The sequence below is a fragment of the Polypterus senegalus genome, chromosome 7 (genome assembly GCF_016835505.1).
Source record: "Polypterus senegalus isolate Bchr_013 chromosome 7, ASM1683550v1, whole genome shotgun sequence".
NCBI classification, from domain to species: domain Eukaryota; kingdom Metazoa; phylum Chordata; class Cladistia; order Polypteriformes; family Polypteridae; genus Polypterus; species Polypterus senegalus.
In genome coordinates, this window is record NC_053160.1 from 45302068 (window position 1) to 45318542 (window position 16475).

A 16475-nucleotide genomic window follows, 5' to 3' on the forward strand; every position below is an offset into this window, starting at 1 on the left:
GAGAGTAACAACGCTAAAGCAGTTAAGGTATTTAGAATAATATGGCTATTCCCTGGACCATTATATTGTTACAAGTTAATTACAATCAGATGCATTACACTAATAAACAATACTTGTTAGTTTCAGTGTATTTATAAAGCCACGTCAGGAAAATAAAGAGTAACCACACAGGAACAGTAGCACTGCTTTGACGCTGGGTGCCGCCAGTCTGCAAAACCGAGCGGAGAACTTGCGTACGACAAGGTATGCGGTACCGTGGAAAAGTGCGTGGCTTTACACCAAGTGTAGGATTTATACATCACGATTTGAACGTGGAAAAGTTCTTACGCAACATTTCTGTGCGTACGCACCGTTTATACATGAGGCCCCTGGATTCAAATCACTACCAAAGTACATTCTGCATGAAGTTTCTGTGCTCTAAATGTTTACAAAATATTCTCCAGATACGCAAATTTCCTCTCACATCCTAGACATAACAAAATGCAAAGGGTGGTGGTATGGAAAATTCCAAGGATACTTTTCCTTGTGGAACAATTATAGCATTGATAGTGGGAGGAGTAGAACAATCATGAGAACTGTAGTAGTGAGAACTAAGTTTTTGTTAGTTATAGACAATTTAGTGGTATGTGGTAATTCTGTGCTTTGCAGAGCATTTGGCTAATAATGAATAAAATGTTTGAAATGTTTACCCAGTTTCAGAGGTCATAGTTCAGAACCCTGGACAGCTCTCAAAAACAGGTAAGTTATATGCTATCCTAGTACTAATAAACTGCTCAAAAAAAATTAAAGGAACACTTTGAAAACACATCAGATCTCAATGGGAAAAAGAAATCCTCCTGGATATCTATACTGATATAGACTGGGTAATGTGTTAGGAACGAAAGGATGCCACATCGTTTGATGGAAATGAAAATGATCAACCTACAGAGCCCTGAATTCAAAGACGCCCCAAAAATCAGAGTGAAAAAATTATGTGGCAGGCTAGTCCATTTTGCCAAAATTTTTAATTGCAGCAACTCAAAATTGTACACAGCACTTTGTATGGCCCCTGTGTTCTTGTATACATGCCTGACAACATCGGTGCATGCTTCTAATGAGATGACAGATGGTGTTGTGGGGGATCTCCTCCCAGATCTGGACCAGGGCATCACTGAGCTCCTGGACAGTCTGAGGTGCAACCTGGTGGCATTGGATGGACCAAAACATAACGTCCCAGAGGTGTTCTATTGGATTTAGGTCAGGAAAGTGTGGTGGCCAGTCAATGGTATCAATTCCTTCATCCTCCAGGAACTGCCTGCATACTCTCACCACATGAGGCCAGGAATTGTCGTGCACCAGGAGCCACTGTACCAGCATAGGGTCTGACAATGGGTCCAAGGATTTCATCCTGATACCTAATGGCAGCCAAGATGCCTTTGTCAAGCCTGTAGCGGTCTGTGTGACCCTCCATGGATATGCCTCCCCAGACAATCATTAACCCACCACCAAACTGCTCATGCTGAATGATGTTACAGGCAGCATAATGTTCTCCATGGCTTTTCCAGACCCTTTCACTTCTGTCACGTGCTCAGGGTGAACCTGCTCTCATCTGTAAAAGCACAGGGCACCAGTGGTGCATCTGCCAATTCTGGTATTCTATGGCGAATGCCAATCGAGCTGCATGCTGCTGGGCAGTGAGCTCAGGGCCCATTAGAGGACATGGGGCCCTTGGGTCACCCTCATGAAGTCTTTCTGGTTGTTTGGTCAGAGACATTCACACCAGTGGCCTGCTGGAGGTCATTTTGTAGGGCTCTGGCAGTGCTCATCCTGTTCCTCCTTGCCCAAAGGAGCAGATACTGGTCCTGCTGATGGGTTATGGACCTTCTATGGCCCTCTCCAGCTGTCCTAGAGTAACTGCTTGTCTCCTAGAATCTCCTCCATGCCCTTGAGACTGTGCAGGGAGACACAGCAAACCTTCTGGCAATGACACGTATTGATGTGCCATCCTGGAGAAGTTGGACTACCTGTGCAACCTCTGTAGGGTCCAGGTATCGCCTCATGCTACCAGTAGTGACACTGACTGTAGCCAAATGTGAAACTAGTGAAGAAACAGTCAGAAAAGATGAGGAGGGAAAAATGTCAGTGGCCTCCACCTGTTAAACCATTCCTGTTTTGGGGTCATCTCATTGTTGCCCCTCTAGTGCATCTGTTGTTAATTTCATTAACACCACAGCAGCTGAAACTGATTAACAACCCCCTCTGCTACTTAACTGACCAGATTAATATCCCATAAGTTTCATTGACTTTATGCTATACTCTGATTAAAAAGTGTTCCTTTAATTCTTTTGAGCAGTATATTTGGAAAATGCATTTTTTTAGAGATATTTCAATATATATGTTTCTCAATCCAAACTTCGGTACTTCTTTCTACCAATGCAGTTTACTGTATACTGTCAAATGTAGGAGATAAAATATATGTGAATGAAGTCAATAAACTAAAACTGGAAAAAAAGTGACAATATTGAATATCTTTGTAGCTCTAAATAACAACTGCTGACCTAGTAAATCATTCTGTCCTTTCTCATTAGTATTGATCAGTGAAATTCACCAAAGCGTTTTTTGCAGCTAATATGTGGTATTCATCAGTGACATTGTTAACAGAATTTTTTTCCTGTTAGGTTCCAAAGACTTTTATTGGCCAATACATCACATTTATGTAAAGGGTAAATATTTACAGTGTTGGTCCTTCTTCAAAACTTCTGCAGTTTGCTCTGGCATGCTAGATATCAGCTTCTGGGCAATATCCTAACTGATGGTGATCCATTCTCCCCTTTTTATTGCTTGGAATTGATCACAATTTGTGGGCTTCTGCTTGTCCTCCCACTTTTTAAGAATTGACCACAGGTTCTCAATGGGATTAAGATCTGGGGAGTTTCCTGGCCATGGGTCCAAACTTTCAATGTTATGGTCTCCAATCCACTTCATTATTTCTTTTGCATTATGACATGGTGCTCCATCATGCTGGAAAATACACTGATCATCACCAAATTGTGCCAGGATTGTTGGGAGAAGTTGCTGTTGGAGAAAGTTTTAATACCATTCTTTATTTATGGCAGTGTTCTTGGGAAGAATTGTGAGTGGGCACACTCCCTTGGATGAGAAGCAACTCCACACATGGAGTGTCTCAGGATGCTTCTCTGTTTGGCATGACACAGAACTCATGGTAGTATTCACTTTTTCCTTCTCTAGACAATCGATTTTCCAGATGTCCCAAACAGACGGATGGAGGATTCATCCAAAAAAATAACTTTGCACTAATCTTCTACTGTCCAATCCTTGTACTTCCTACAGAATTTCAGTCTGTTCTAGATGTTTTCTTAGAAAGAAGTGGCTTCTTTGCTGCCGTTTGCTGCATGTTATACAAAAGTCTTTGCCTCACTGTGCAAGCTGATGCACTCACACCCACCTGCTGCTAATACCGAGCCAGCTCTGCACTGGTGGCAACATGATTCTGTAGCCAACTCCTCAGGAGGAGACAGTCCTGGTACTTACTGGACACTTTTAGCTGATCATTTTGTGCCAGGGTCAAAATAAGTGAAAATGGGTTTTTGTGATAAAGTTAACTTTTTATGCCAATAAAGCTCTTTGCAATGAATTAATATGCATCTCATCACTCTGAACAATAATATAAAAACAATGTGAATTGCCACCACAAAAACTGAAGCCGCAAATTTTCCAAAACACAACATTTGTGTCACTGCCAAGACCTTTGGCCACTACTGTAGTTGCCATGTGCAGAAGTTTCACACAGGCATTCTGTAAGATCATTGCCAATCTTCATGATGCCACAACGCGATCAGTATTCCAATCTTTCACTCGGCATGCATTAAAAAAAACACACAAAAAGAAACTTGTAATATTGTCATTTGTGGAGTACATTAGTTGACCATAATGAGAATATTATGGGCACTGCCTCTGAATATATAACACTGATCTCTGTGTGGTAGCGGCAGTGCCACATGGCTAATTTGTATGCTTAATTAGCCATATGCAATGGTGCAGGTTGGCTCCAAGCTATTAGTTCCTTCTGGGAGCCTCTTGAACCAGCCACTGTTGATAACGTTACCAAGATGAACTGGTATAATGAGGACACTCGCAAAGCAAGGGGTAGGTCTACAAAGGTGATGCTGTGCTTTTATTAAGACAATCAAAATCCAAGTAATCAAAGTGCAGTGAAACATCTCCAATAAATGAATAATCCATTCAAACAGTAAAAGTTAAAAACAGTTGCAATAAGTAATCTAAATAAAGACAATGAGGTTAAAAGGCAGAGACAATCAATAGAATCCATGAGCTCCAATGCTTCCCTTTAAACCCAGTGTCTCCTCCAACTTATGCTGTTCAGATCTTGCAGAAGAAGGTGACACCCGCCGACAGGTGCAGTCAACTTTCAAATCACAGGCATGGGTCCTTGTTTCCCATGGCTCTCAATAGGGCCTCCAATTCAAGTCTCGCATGTCTCCTGCAGCCAGTCCCTCGGCGTCCACGGGTGACACCACATTTTGGGCCACTCTTACTCCCAGGTAAATGCTCAGGAAGAGCGCCCCTTCCACAGCTTTTGGCTCCTACAGCCCTGAGGCTCACACCAGACCACCTGTATCTCACTCAGCTCAGCACAGTTGCTCTGTTTCTCTCTCCCCATCTCTTACTCTCTCTTTTTTTCTCATTCTCTCCTTTTAACCTACTTCTTACCCTTCTGTTCAATCATTTTATTCTGTTCTGCGATGATTCATCCTTTATCCCTGTGCAGGCTCCTTTTATTCTGCCTGTTTAATTGGATGCAGGTGTGAGGAGCCATTCCCTCCTCAGCATCATTGAGGTGGCTGACTGATCCGCCCGCCTCTGCATGTGTATGCGGCTCGGCCAGCCAGCTTCTCAATTAACTGCAGAGTGAAACGCAATCATGTGCTCCTGCACTCAATTGGCGGCTGTGGCTTCTTGGGGTGCAATTATTTATTTTAAATTAGCCACTGATTACTAAGCTGCAGACTCGGTATACCACACCATGTGCTGCAGCTATGATCCAAAACAAGCTTTAGAGCCCCCTCTGAGAAAGAAAAACACCTGCAATTTTGTGAAGTAATAATAATAATAAACATGTATTACCGTTTAAAAGGAGTTTTCAGTCTTCTACTTGGAAGTTAAAAGTACAAAACATGGGCACAGAGAAATCGGAAACAATAAAGATGTTCCAGTTGTGCCTGGAGCTGTGACTTCAGACAGTGGCACAAGCCAGTCCCACAATGCTGCCCTGTTACAGGGCTAATGTGTGCCCCTGGTTTCATGGAGATTTATATACATATATAGTGGCGGACGACCGGGACCCATGTCTGGCTGGGACACCCCTTTAACACTGGATCAGGGGAAGCACCCATGGGATGCACGCTACGGCCCACGGAACACTTGGTGGCAGCCCCCCTGGGTTGCATTGGGGCCTGTTTTATGGAACACCAGAGTTTGTGGCCATTTGTTGTATTTTGATTGTGGTTATTACTCTGTGTCTTTTGTTGTCTGAGGCGGGGTGGTGCAATGTGTAGCACTGCTGCCTCACACCTCAGATCACATTTTTGCCAACAATAATTGTTCCAGTATAGTTGGCAGATGCTTCCCTAGTTCCTATGGGAAATTAAAACTCCATTACACCATTATAAGCCACTCAAAACTGTTTCAGTTGCTCCTTTCCCATGGACTTCATTGCATTTCATGCAGTTCAGTGAAGTTCCTGAACATTTCTGTGATTTCACCAAACTCACAGTGAAGCAAACTCTGATCATCACTATTTCTCATACTACGGGTTCACCTGCACTATATATTTTATGTGGATTTCAAACTCTGTCAGAATGACATTGTATGTCACAAAGGTTATTTGAAGATGTTTATGTAGTTTTGACAGTGTAATTCTGAAATATGCATGCCAGGCCTTTTTTAAATATTTGCTGTCTTATACTCTGCAAGATAACATTTTAGATGGGACTGTCTTGTCATATAGCTCCGTCAGATGGCCGAGAGTTGAATGCTGAGTTTCTTGGATTGTTTTCGGAATATTTATTTAATGTGCTATGTTCTCATTTGATTGGGTTATTTTTTTTATTATATTATGTTGCTTAATTACAAAAGAGATGGTAAAGCAGACAGAGATCATAACTATTTGTATCACTCTTAGAACATAACATCACCCTTGTTTCTGTTATGCATATCCTCTAATTTGCTGACGGGAAATGTTTTAAACAAATTTATATTTAATTAATGACTTATTAGGGTGCCATATGTTATTGTTGGAAGCTGGTACTGTATCCTAAAGCTAACTGGTTTTAAAGTAAATAATGATTATTTAAGGTTCAAAAGGAATGTAACATGTCATCTGTTGTATACTTCTAAAGCAGCTGCTGAGAGTGATCAAATGAAATATACCGTACTGATGGCAGAAAGCTTTGAACAGCTGATCTTTGAAAAGCTCACTGCAGCCCTTATGATTGTTTTCACCAAGTAACTGCAAATGAAAACTTGAACTTCATAATCATTTAGTATACATACTGTATGTACAAGTTACCATTATTGATACTAATATCTGTGTACATTCAATATATGTGCCATATGTATTTGAAATGTTTAGAAATATTCATTTTCTTTGCATTTGGCTTTTAATAGTAAGTTTAAAAATAATTTTCTAACATAAAGTAATTCTTCACCTACTTTTAAAAATATGTAACTGTACAATAAGTACCTGTCCACCCTATGTTTGTGTATTTTTTTCCTTTGGTTATTGTAGGTTTTTTTACGACTTAAAGATGTGCAATATACAGTATATTAACTGGCATCAAAATTGTGAATACTAAGGGTGTGAGTGAGGATTTGTTTGTTCCTTCCTTTTGTCCTCTCCTGATGAGATAACTTCCTACTTAATGTAACTTTGTACTGGATTATGTACTTCAGCTTTAAGAATTGATTTATGGGTGATTATTTGAATTAAGAATTTTCTTTGGATTTAATAACTATTCATATATTATATATAAAATACTGCAAGAAGAGCAACAGCACTGATAGGATAAGTTTTATTATAGTCTTGTTAGCCCTGTAAAGCACCTTGTAATGGTACATGTTGTTAACGACAATATAGAAAAATAAAGATAGATCATTTTGTAAATAAACTGGGAGAAACTTGCACATCATTAAAGCAGTGGCTTCTGAATAATAAATTAATTATTAATTACATTTGTATAGGTGTTTTGTAACCTGTTATGTTACATAGACAGTTGGGAACCACTTCATCCACCAACAACGTGTAGCATCCACCTGGATGATGTGGCGGCAGCCATTCCTTTACGAGTATGCTCACCACACATTAGCTATTAGGTGGTGAAAGGGAGAGAGAGATAGTTAGCCAGTAATGGACAGGTGATGATTAATGACCAGGTTGTGATGGCCAGTTTAGCCAGAGAAATACTCTACTCTTTTTGAAAGATGCCCAGGGATCTGAACGTTATGTGACTTTTGTATTCCCATTTCAAGACAGAAAAACAGTGGATGCAGTTTTTGAATACCATCTGATCTAGTCCATGATAGAATCCCAATAAGTAGGTTGCAACATATTACTATTTCTTTTGAATAGTATATGAAAGTACTGCAATACCATTTTGACATATATAGCGAGAGCTTCAGGACTGTAGCCGCACATGGAGTCAAGTAGTGGAGATCTAGTTTTTTGACCCAATAGAACCAATAGGACAGTTTTCACTCATAAGTTGTCCATGAAAACTTCCCCTAAGTATTCACATAGCAAAAAAAAAAAATGTATTCCGTGTAGTCAGCAGGTAAAGTTAGAGGCAGAAGGATAGGTGGATAAAGGTCCTACTGTTGGGAAGTAGAGAGGCCACCAAGTTGAAGCAGTATAGAAAATGTAACATAGGAGGGTATTCTGGTGTTTAAAGGTTAGTGTGTGCTTAAGACATCCCAGTAGATAGGAGTGGAAGGCACGTATTAGCTAGATCAACTGGGACAGCCATGGCTTTGTTTTCTTTTTCATCTTGCAATTTTGTTACTTTAATCCTTGTGTTGTTATTAATAAAAATAGTATTTTTTAGTACTTTAGCCGTCCTTCAGTCCAGAATGAATAGCAAGATGGCTGGAGTGCCCCTTACTTTCCATAACCTATGAACATTTTGTTTATTGGTGTAAGATGAGTAAAGTCAGTCACTAATATTAGCATAACTGCAGAGATTGTGATTGTTGAAAATACTCTGTCTACATTTATGTTGAACATTTGGGTTCATTGTTGTTTTCAGGGTTACTTTTTTCATGATATTGCATTGGAAGAAAGGACATAATATGAAAATCGAATGCTCTGGTAAGAATAATACATAGGAACTCATCTCGGAGTTGAGGACAGATTGGAATTTCAGTTTGTGTTTTATGTAATCTAATTAAATATTCTGTCTTATAATTGACACATGTGATAGAGTCAAACTTAATTATGAAATAGTTATAAAATAAATGTAACTCTGATAAAATGACTGTTTTTACTAATTAAATATAGTGGATATGCAGTTTTTGGCCTATAGGTACTGTATATGATCTCAGCTTTTCATTCATGCAAACAAAAACATAACTAGTAAAATTTAATTTATTGAAGTCACAATACATGTAACATGGAACATAATAATTGCAGTATTATCACATTGTGATCCTCCTTTCGGCAAAACATTTGCAAGATAATTATATATATGTGTATCGTATAGTAGTGTAGTATAGTATAAAAGATTTATAGAAATTTTAAGGTATAAATGACACAGTCAATAACCAATCTATTGTATGTAAGCTCTTCTGATTGATTATTTTTTTCTACTTCTTTGCACAAATTAAGGACGTAGTAAGTTTGCTTTTGAGTGACGATGGCAGTGAATTAAAACTGTCAAGAGCAGCTATGACCAGAAGTGAGAAGAACAGAGAAATGTAGGCAGCTATTTTCGTGTACTAAATCACCTAGCAGCCTCCAATTGCTAAAGTGGCACATTGTCCCTGGAGCAGATAGGCCTAGTGAGGATGACAGGTGGTATCTGTTGTGTTAGTTAGTGCAACCAAGTGAATCTAAAAAAAAAAATGTTTTCCATTCTTGTATTCTTTGATATTGGAACACTCATCACAGTACATACAATAGCATGCCTAAGCTTAGCTTTATTTATTTATTGATTGATTGATTGTTAACTTTCAAGAATATGTATGCCTGCTTCTCCCCCACTATAGAACTGTAGCCAGATTCAAGTATAATAATTAAGTTTCTTTTAGTTTCTTTGGTGTTCCGTGAATACAAGTCACTGTACTATAGCAACCACTGCCACTAGAGGGCAACAGAACTTTATGCATTTAATAAAACTTTGAAAATAATACAGTATTCATTTTTTTTTTAATTCCATGGGACATAGTAGACTTCAGGACTTTATCCTGTAAAAAAGTAAACCAGAATTATTTTTTCTCTTGCAGAAATGTTCATGTTTATCTTGATAATTGCCGTTTCCTGTTACTTCCTAAAAACAAATATAATTGTAGAAACTACAGTCGTTTTCTGTACAACGACAAACATTTGTATCTTTGCTAAATCCCTAAGCACGTCATTGATAGCTTACCTGAAAGAGGTGTGGAGATCTAATTCATGGCTATAGCTATCATTTTTCTGGGCTCCCCCCACCTTCTATTGTGAAATATTAACTTCTTTTTTGTTGGTCATGCTATCATCTGTGCTAGAGAGATATCTCTGTGTTTTTTAGTGTTACAGTTTTCCAAAGAAAACTATTACATAGTTCAGCAACTTCAGGCCAACTGGTTCTGGCTAACAGTATACTAGATTACTTTTCTAATGTTAATGAACAGATTGCCTGGGCTTTTAAGGCAAAATAATGTGGAAAGGTTGTTTATTAATTTATATTTCTTTCCATTTAGAGTAGGTTCATATCTTATACTCATTGCAGCCATGTCTGACTTCTGCTTTCTAGTTCACTTCACTAGAAAACACAGGTGCAAAAAATGTTTGCTTAGATGAGGTTTCTTTACATATTTTAGTCCCATTGTAATCATTGGTGAACTAAAGACAATCTTAGTATCAATTAGCCTCAAGACAGAAAACCCCTACAGATTTAAATCCAGTTGTCATATGCCAGACAAAAATCTGGTTACTGTAACGTCTATAGACTATGGATCAAAATGTATGTCTCTGTGAGAAATTCATGAGCGCACAGAGAGACAAAACAAACTCCACAGTGCACACAAATCCTAACCTGAATTTGGTACTGAGGTACTGTGAATTTGAAGTGCTGCATACCAGAAATGTTTAGGTAAATCAGATATTTAATTTTATACATGTACAAAAGTAACATTACAGTTATTCCATAAATGCAATGATTTCAGTTTTATTGCTGTAATTATTCACTGTGTTTTTTTGATAACATTCATATTTAATTTTCATCGTTTCCCTTGCTTATGTGAGTTTATTAAAGTTGAGCCACAAGAAGCAATAGTAGGCTATGTCATCCTGTAAAAACATGCTTAAATCAAGTTGAGTTTGAATTGTTTTTGGAATAGTAATGAATGCTTTCTGTGGGACACTTTTTCAAACTGTGGTTGTAGTTTTAATATTTCTTATAGTAGCAAGCCAGCATTTCTCCAACTCTCTAATCCAGGGGTGGCCAACCAGTCAGAGACTGAGAGCCTCATTTTTTACTGTGTTACCGTAAAGAGCCACATCATAAACAAGGGCACACATGAACATCACCCATCCCTTCCTCACACACAGACACACCTCTGCTCAGCCAGATTTATTTTAAATGCCACACACCAACATGATAATGACAGAAATTGACTCCTATAGTACTAAAACCACAGGCCAGTCATTTTCAACAATGAACATTGTGTGCACTGTCTCACACACACAAATTCTCAGTTCAAAGTCCACAAACAAAAATATAATAATTTACAATAGCATTTTTCTTTTACTATGCATGTTGCTTAGTGGGACTTCTGCCATTCCTTGCCTTGAACAATCCTCTTCAAATCTGGCTTGTATTTCATTGTTGCACCTCACAGTGCAGTGCAGCGGCAGGTCACCTGGAAGCCCTTGGTCCAGCTCAGCGATGAGATTCTTGAAATGCCTGTGGTTAAGTGCATGTGTGCGGGTGTAGTTCACGATTTCCATCACAGGCTTCATGACGTTGTTTAAATTCAATGATTTAGACACGAGTTGCTCCCTGTGGATGATGCAGTGGAAATTCCAAAACTTGGGAAATGTTTGGTCAGCTTTGCACAGCCCCTCAAGCCCGTTCACAGATCCGATCATGGCTGGCGCTCCATCCGTGGGTATTGCAGTTAGTTTCGGTATGGGCAGATTTTCTTTCGCAAATACAGCCATCATTTTTTCTTTCACATCTATGCCACAGGTTCTGTCTTTTAATGGCACAATATCAAGGAGTTCTTCTTTGATCACACAATTGTTTGACACAGACAGTGCAAATATTGCCAGCTGAGGCTTGTCTTGTATGTCACAACTCTCATCCAATGCGACACTAAAATACTCACATGCTTGAAGGTCAGAGTGCAACTGTGATTCAATAGCCGTGTTAATGTCCAATATTCTGTGTTCAACAGTGTGACGGGACAGTTGGACGTCTGATACCATGCATGGTATAATTAACTATATTTGTGCTTAAAAATCTTCAAAAAATATATATTTACATACAGTTCATATGGTCTGGAATAGATTAATTGTATTTACATACAGTCCTATGGGGGAAATTACTTCGGTTCACAACCAAATCGGTTTACGACCAGAGTTTTGGAACAAATTATGGTCGTGAACCGAGGTTCCACTGTACATGCAATTGCCAGGAATCAAACTTGGATTTCTTGTTTAAATGGCAAGCATGCTAACCATACCGCCGCCATCACAACCACCATGGTGATATTTCTTTCTTAGCAGATCACTCTGTAGTGTTTCTTGTCACCCTTGCCATCCTGCACTGGGGGAAAGCCAAACATTTTATGTCAAAAACCTGAGTAATGGTGAGGTGTATTGGTGGCAGCACGATGAACTAACAAACAAACAAATGTTGTGCTTTATAGATCTAGATTTTTAAAATTTGGCTGAAGCTTTCATGCAAGAATCCAGTTCTTTACATACTTTCTGAGGCATACATTGAGGCAAAGGTGGAGACAAAACTAAATGACCTTCTGATTTAACATTCACAGCTTTAACCACTCTTCTAGATTATCTGTTATGTTCTAAAAAAAATTTTTCCAGTAGACAGTACTGATATGCCTGAGAATTCAGTCTTGACTTGAGCTTTTATTAGTTTTTTGTATTGTGAAATAAATTTGACCCAGTGAAGCTGCCTTGTTACATTTTTATGCCTGCATTTGATATATACTTGAATCAGTGACCACAATGAATTTTGCCAGTACAAATCAATAGTCAGCCAGATCCACTATATAACAGACAGTACACCTTTTTATATGATAAAAAAAAATAATTTTCTTTTTTGTGCCTGGGAAAGATGATTACCTGTCCTCCCATTAAAAATGTTTTAAGTATAATGTGTATACTTTAAACGTTTGTAAGTAAAGATGATAAATGTTGCCTTACAAATTGTAGAGGAAACAGCCTGGAAACAATTTTAATATTAGCAGTAAAAGTTTAATTTATATATTGTATTTTTAATTTTTGCCAACACATTGGTGCAGCGGTAGTGCTGCTACCTCCAGGTTTTACTAAAGAAGGAGACTGGGATTCAAGTCTAAGGTGCTTTGCGTGTGGATTTTGCATGTTCTCCCTGTGTCTACGTGGGTTTCCCCCAAGCTGCTCCAGTTCCTTGGCACAGTCCAAAGACATGCAGGTTAGACGGACTGGTGATGGTAAATTGGCCCCCGATATGTGTGTGTGTGTACCATGCATTTTAGTTTGTCGTTTTTGGAGACATGATTTTAACAACGTCACTGACGCATTTTTTAATGAACTCCCCTTCATTGTATGGCTTTTTAGCCCGTGCAGTGTCCCAAACCAGTTGATACGATGCAAGCGTTACGGTCTCTGAGCGCTTCATAAATTTTCAGAAAAAATGTATCTGCTTTTCTGCCTGAGTTTTCAAAGTGACCAACTCGTGCTTGTGAAGTTAAGTCCCTTTTGGAAATTCCTGGTCGATGTTAGCATGGAGTGAGCTGAAGTGGCGCTGAAGATTTGAAGCTTTGAAATGCGCTAATGATGCCTGACATATAAGGCAGAATGGCTTGCCATTACGTTCAACAAAAAAATATAAACTCTCCCACTCTGTTAAAAACGTCCTGTGTTCTTCTTCATATTTTCGTTTTGCTGTGCATTTTTTACCTGCCATTTTGTGAGCGAACTTGACACAAATTGTTTACTTAAATGATCTTGCCCCTACTAGGAAACTTTGCGGTACTGTATTTTCATCTCACGCACATGTACATTTGACGAAAATACCGTATTGAACTCAAGCGAAGCGAACACGAACATTAAAAAAAAACACAAACACAAACTTCGATATGAACGTAAGAGCCGCATGAAACCAGGCAAAGAGCCGCATGCAGCTCGGAAGCCGCAGGTTGGCCACTCCTGCTCTAATCAATATTTACTGTTTTATCTGCTAATATGGTGTGGACAAGGGCTTATGAATATTTACAAATGAGTACATACCATCCAGACTACCCATCTCATTTGACCAGAAAATATTAGTTTGTTGGTTTGCAGTATTATAGCTTGATATATGAGCTGAGCCACATGCAATCTCAAGAACTTCAAGTGCAAAGCATGAATTAAGCCTTAAGAGGACACCAATTCTTCGTGGGTCACAGTGTACCACTCTCACGACACTCGCCCATACTGGGACAAATTGGAGTCAAAAATTAATGCAACATGCAATGCTTTGTCATGTGGAAGTAAACTGCAGTACCTAGAGAATACCCGCTAGACCTGGAGAGCTTGAGGAAACTCCCCACAAACAATAATCAAGCTGTAAACTGAATCCATGCTTTGCTGTACAATTTAATCTCATAATTAGGTCTCTCATGAGAAAATACAGTCTTTCAAAGAGCTTAAATAATTTTTCATAATTGGGTGAATTTTAGCAACACATTTTGAAGGCATGTAATAACCTGTAAATCAAATGTTTGTGCAAATTAAGTAAGATCATTTAGAGACTGGAAAAAACAAAAGCTAGATGGCATGACCCCGGCAGACATGCTCGCTTGCTCAGGTTCATACCTGTAAAACTCAACTAATAAAGTACTTTAGGGTTTTTCATTTGTTTTATTTTTTTAGTATATTTTATAGTATACTTACAAATCATGCATATTGTATATTAAAATACTGACTGGTCTCTCACAGGAGTATTACACAGTTTAATTTTGTTACTCATTTGATTTTGATTTTTATTAGTTGAATTAACTGGTGTGATGAAGCTGACGAAGTGAAAAGGTGCATATTTAAAAAGTTAATGTAAATCACTAAACTTGAATTAACCCTTGTTTATTATAATATATATATACACAGTGGAACTTCGTTTCATAAACGTCTCGGTTCACGTACAAATCAGTTTACAACCAAAAAGTTTGCCAAACTTTTGCATCTGTTCACGACCACACACTCGGTATACGAACAAGCCAGTTTCCCTTTTGGTTTGTGCGTGCCTATGATTTCCGCCCGTGTTCAGTCTCTCCCTGTGCATTCCTTGTGCAGCGAGCGAGAGAGAAAGACACACACACACACACAGAGACACGTGAGAGAGACAGAGACACTCATGCGTGTGCGAGAGAGAGAGAGAGAGAGAGACACACACACACGAGCGAGCGAGAGAGAGAGACAGAGACACACACACGCGAGCAAGCGAGCGAGAGAGAGAGAGAGAGAGAAAGAGAGAAAAACACACACACGAGAGAGAGACAGACAGACACACACACGAGAGAGAGACACACACACACACACACGAGAGCGAGAGAGAGAGACGGCTGGATGCATAAGGCCGAGAAGGCAGTTAAAGAATGCATCAGGCTTGTTTTTAAAGAGACAGATCCGAGAATTGTTTTAACCTCGCTGTATTTAATAAAGACTTTTTCTATTGGATTTTAACCTCCACTTCACTTCTGTTTTCAGCGATCGGTTCGTAGCATGCATTTTTGCAATGTTACTTTTCTTGGTGGTTTATTAAATTACTGATTTTTCAAATGTTCATTTTTTTCCCTGTGCTTAAAACTCATTTAAAAAAAGTGTTTTTAACGAGCAGTTTGTAGCGCTATAGCGCGGACTCTTGCAGTGTTAATTTTCTCTGTTGTTCAAGGTTTTCTCAGTGTTATTCAGTGTTTTCACATTTAGTTTACTATTACACTGTGCATTCTATGGTATAATTAACTGTATTTGTGCTTAAAAATCTTCAAAAAATATATATTTACATACAGTTCATATGGTCTGGAATGGATTAATTGTATTTACATACAATCCTATGGGGGAAATTACTTCGGTTCACAACCAAATCGGTTTACGACCAGAGTTTTGGAACAAATTATGGTCGTGAACCGAGGTTCCACTGTACATGCAATTTCCAGGAATCAAACTTGGATTTCTTGTTTAAATGGCAAGCATGCTAACCATACCGCCGCCATCACAACCACCCTGGTGATATTCATTTCTTAGCAGATCACTCTGTAGTGTTTCTTGTCACCCTTGCCATCCTGCACTGGGGGAAAGCCAAACATTTTATGTCAAAAACCTGAGTAATGGTGAGGTGTATTGGTGGCAGCACGATGAACTAACAAACAAACAAATGTTGTGCTTTATAGATCTAGATTTTTAAAATTTGGCTGAAGCTTTCATGCAAGAATCCAGTTCTTTACATACTTTCTAAGGCATACATTGAGGCAAAGGTGGAGACAAAACTAAATGACCTTCTGATTTAACATTCACAGCTTTAACCACTCTTCTAGATTGGCTGTTATGTTCTAAAAAATTTTTTTCCAGTAGACAGTACTGATATGCCTAAGAATTCAGTCTTGACTTGGGCTTTTATTAGTTTTTTGTATTGTGAAATAAATTTGACCCAGTGAAGCTGCCTTGTTACATTTTTATGCCTGTATTTGATATATACTTGAATCAGTGACCACAATGAATTTTGCCAGTACAAATCAATAGTCAGCCAGATACACTATATAACAGACAGTACACCTTTTTATATGATAAAAAAAAATTATTTTCTTTTTTGTGCCTGGGAAAGATGAGTGCCTGTCCTCCCATTAAAAATGTTTTAAGTATAATGTGTATACTTTAAATGTTTGTAAGTAAAGATGATAAATGTTGCCTTACAAATGGTAGAGGAAACAGCCTGGAAACAATTTTAATATTAGCAGTAAAAGTTTAATTTATACATTGTATTTTTAATTTTTGCCAA

The 16475-nt window shown here is 38.5% G+C and overlaps 1 protein-coding gene across 1 annotated transcript in view; it reads left to right on the forward strand.

The window, feature by feature from the left end:
* Window positions 1–16475, forward strand: part of LOC120532514 (deoxycytidine kinase-like) — a 50285-nt gene that overhangs the window by 18191 nt on the left and 15619 nt on the right. The gene's annotated exons all lie outside the window — the stretch shown is intronic.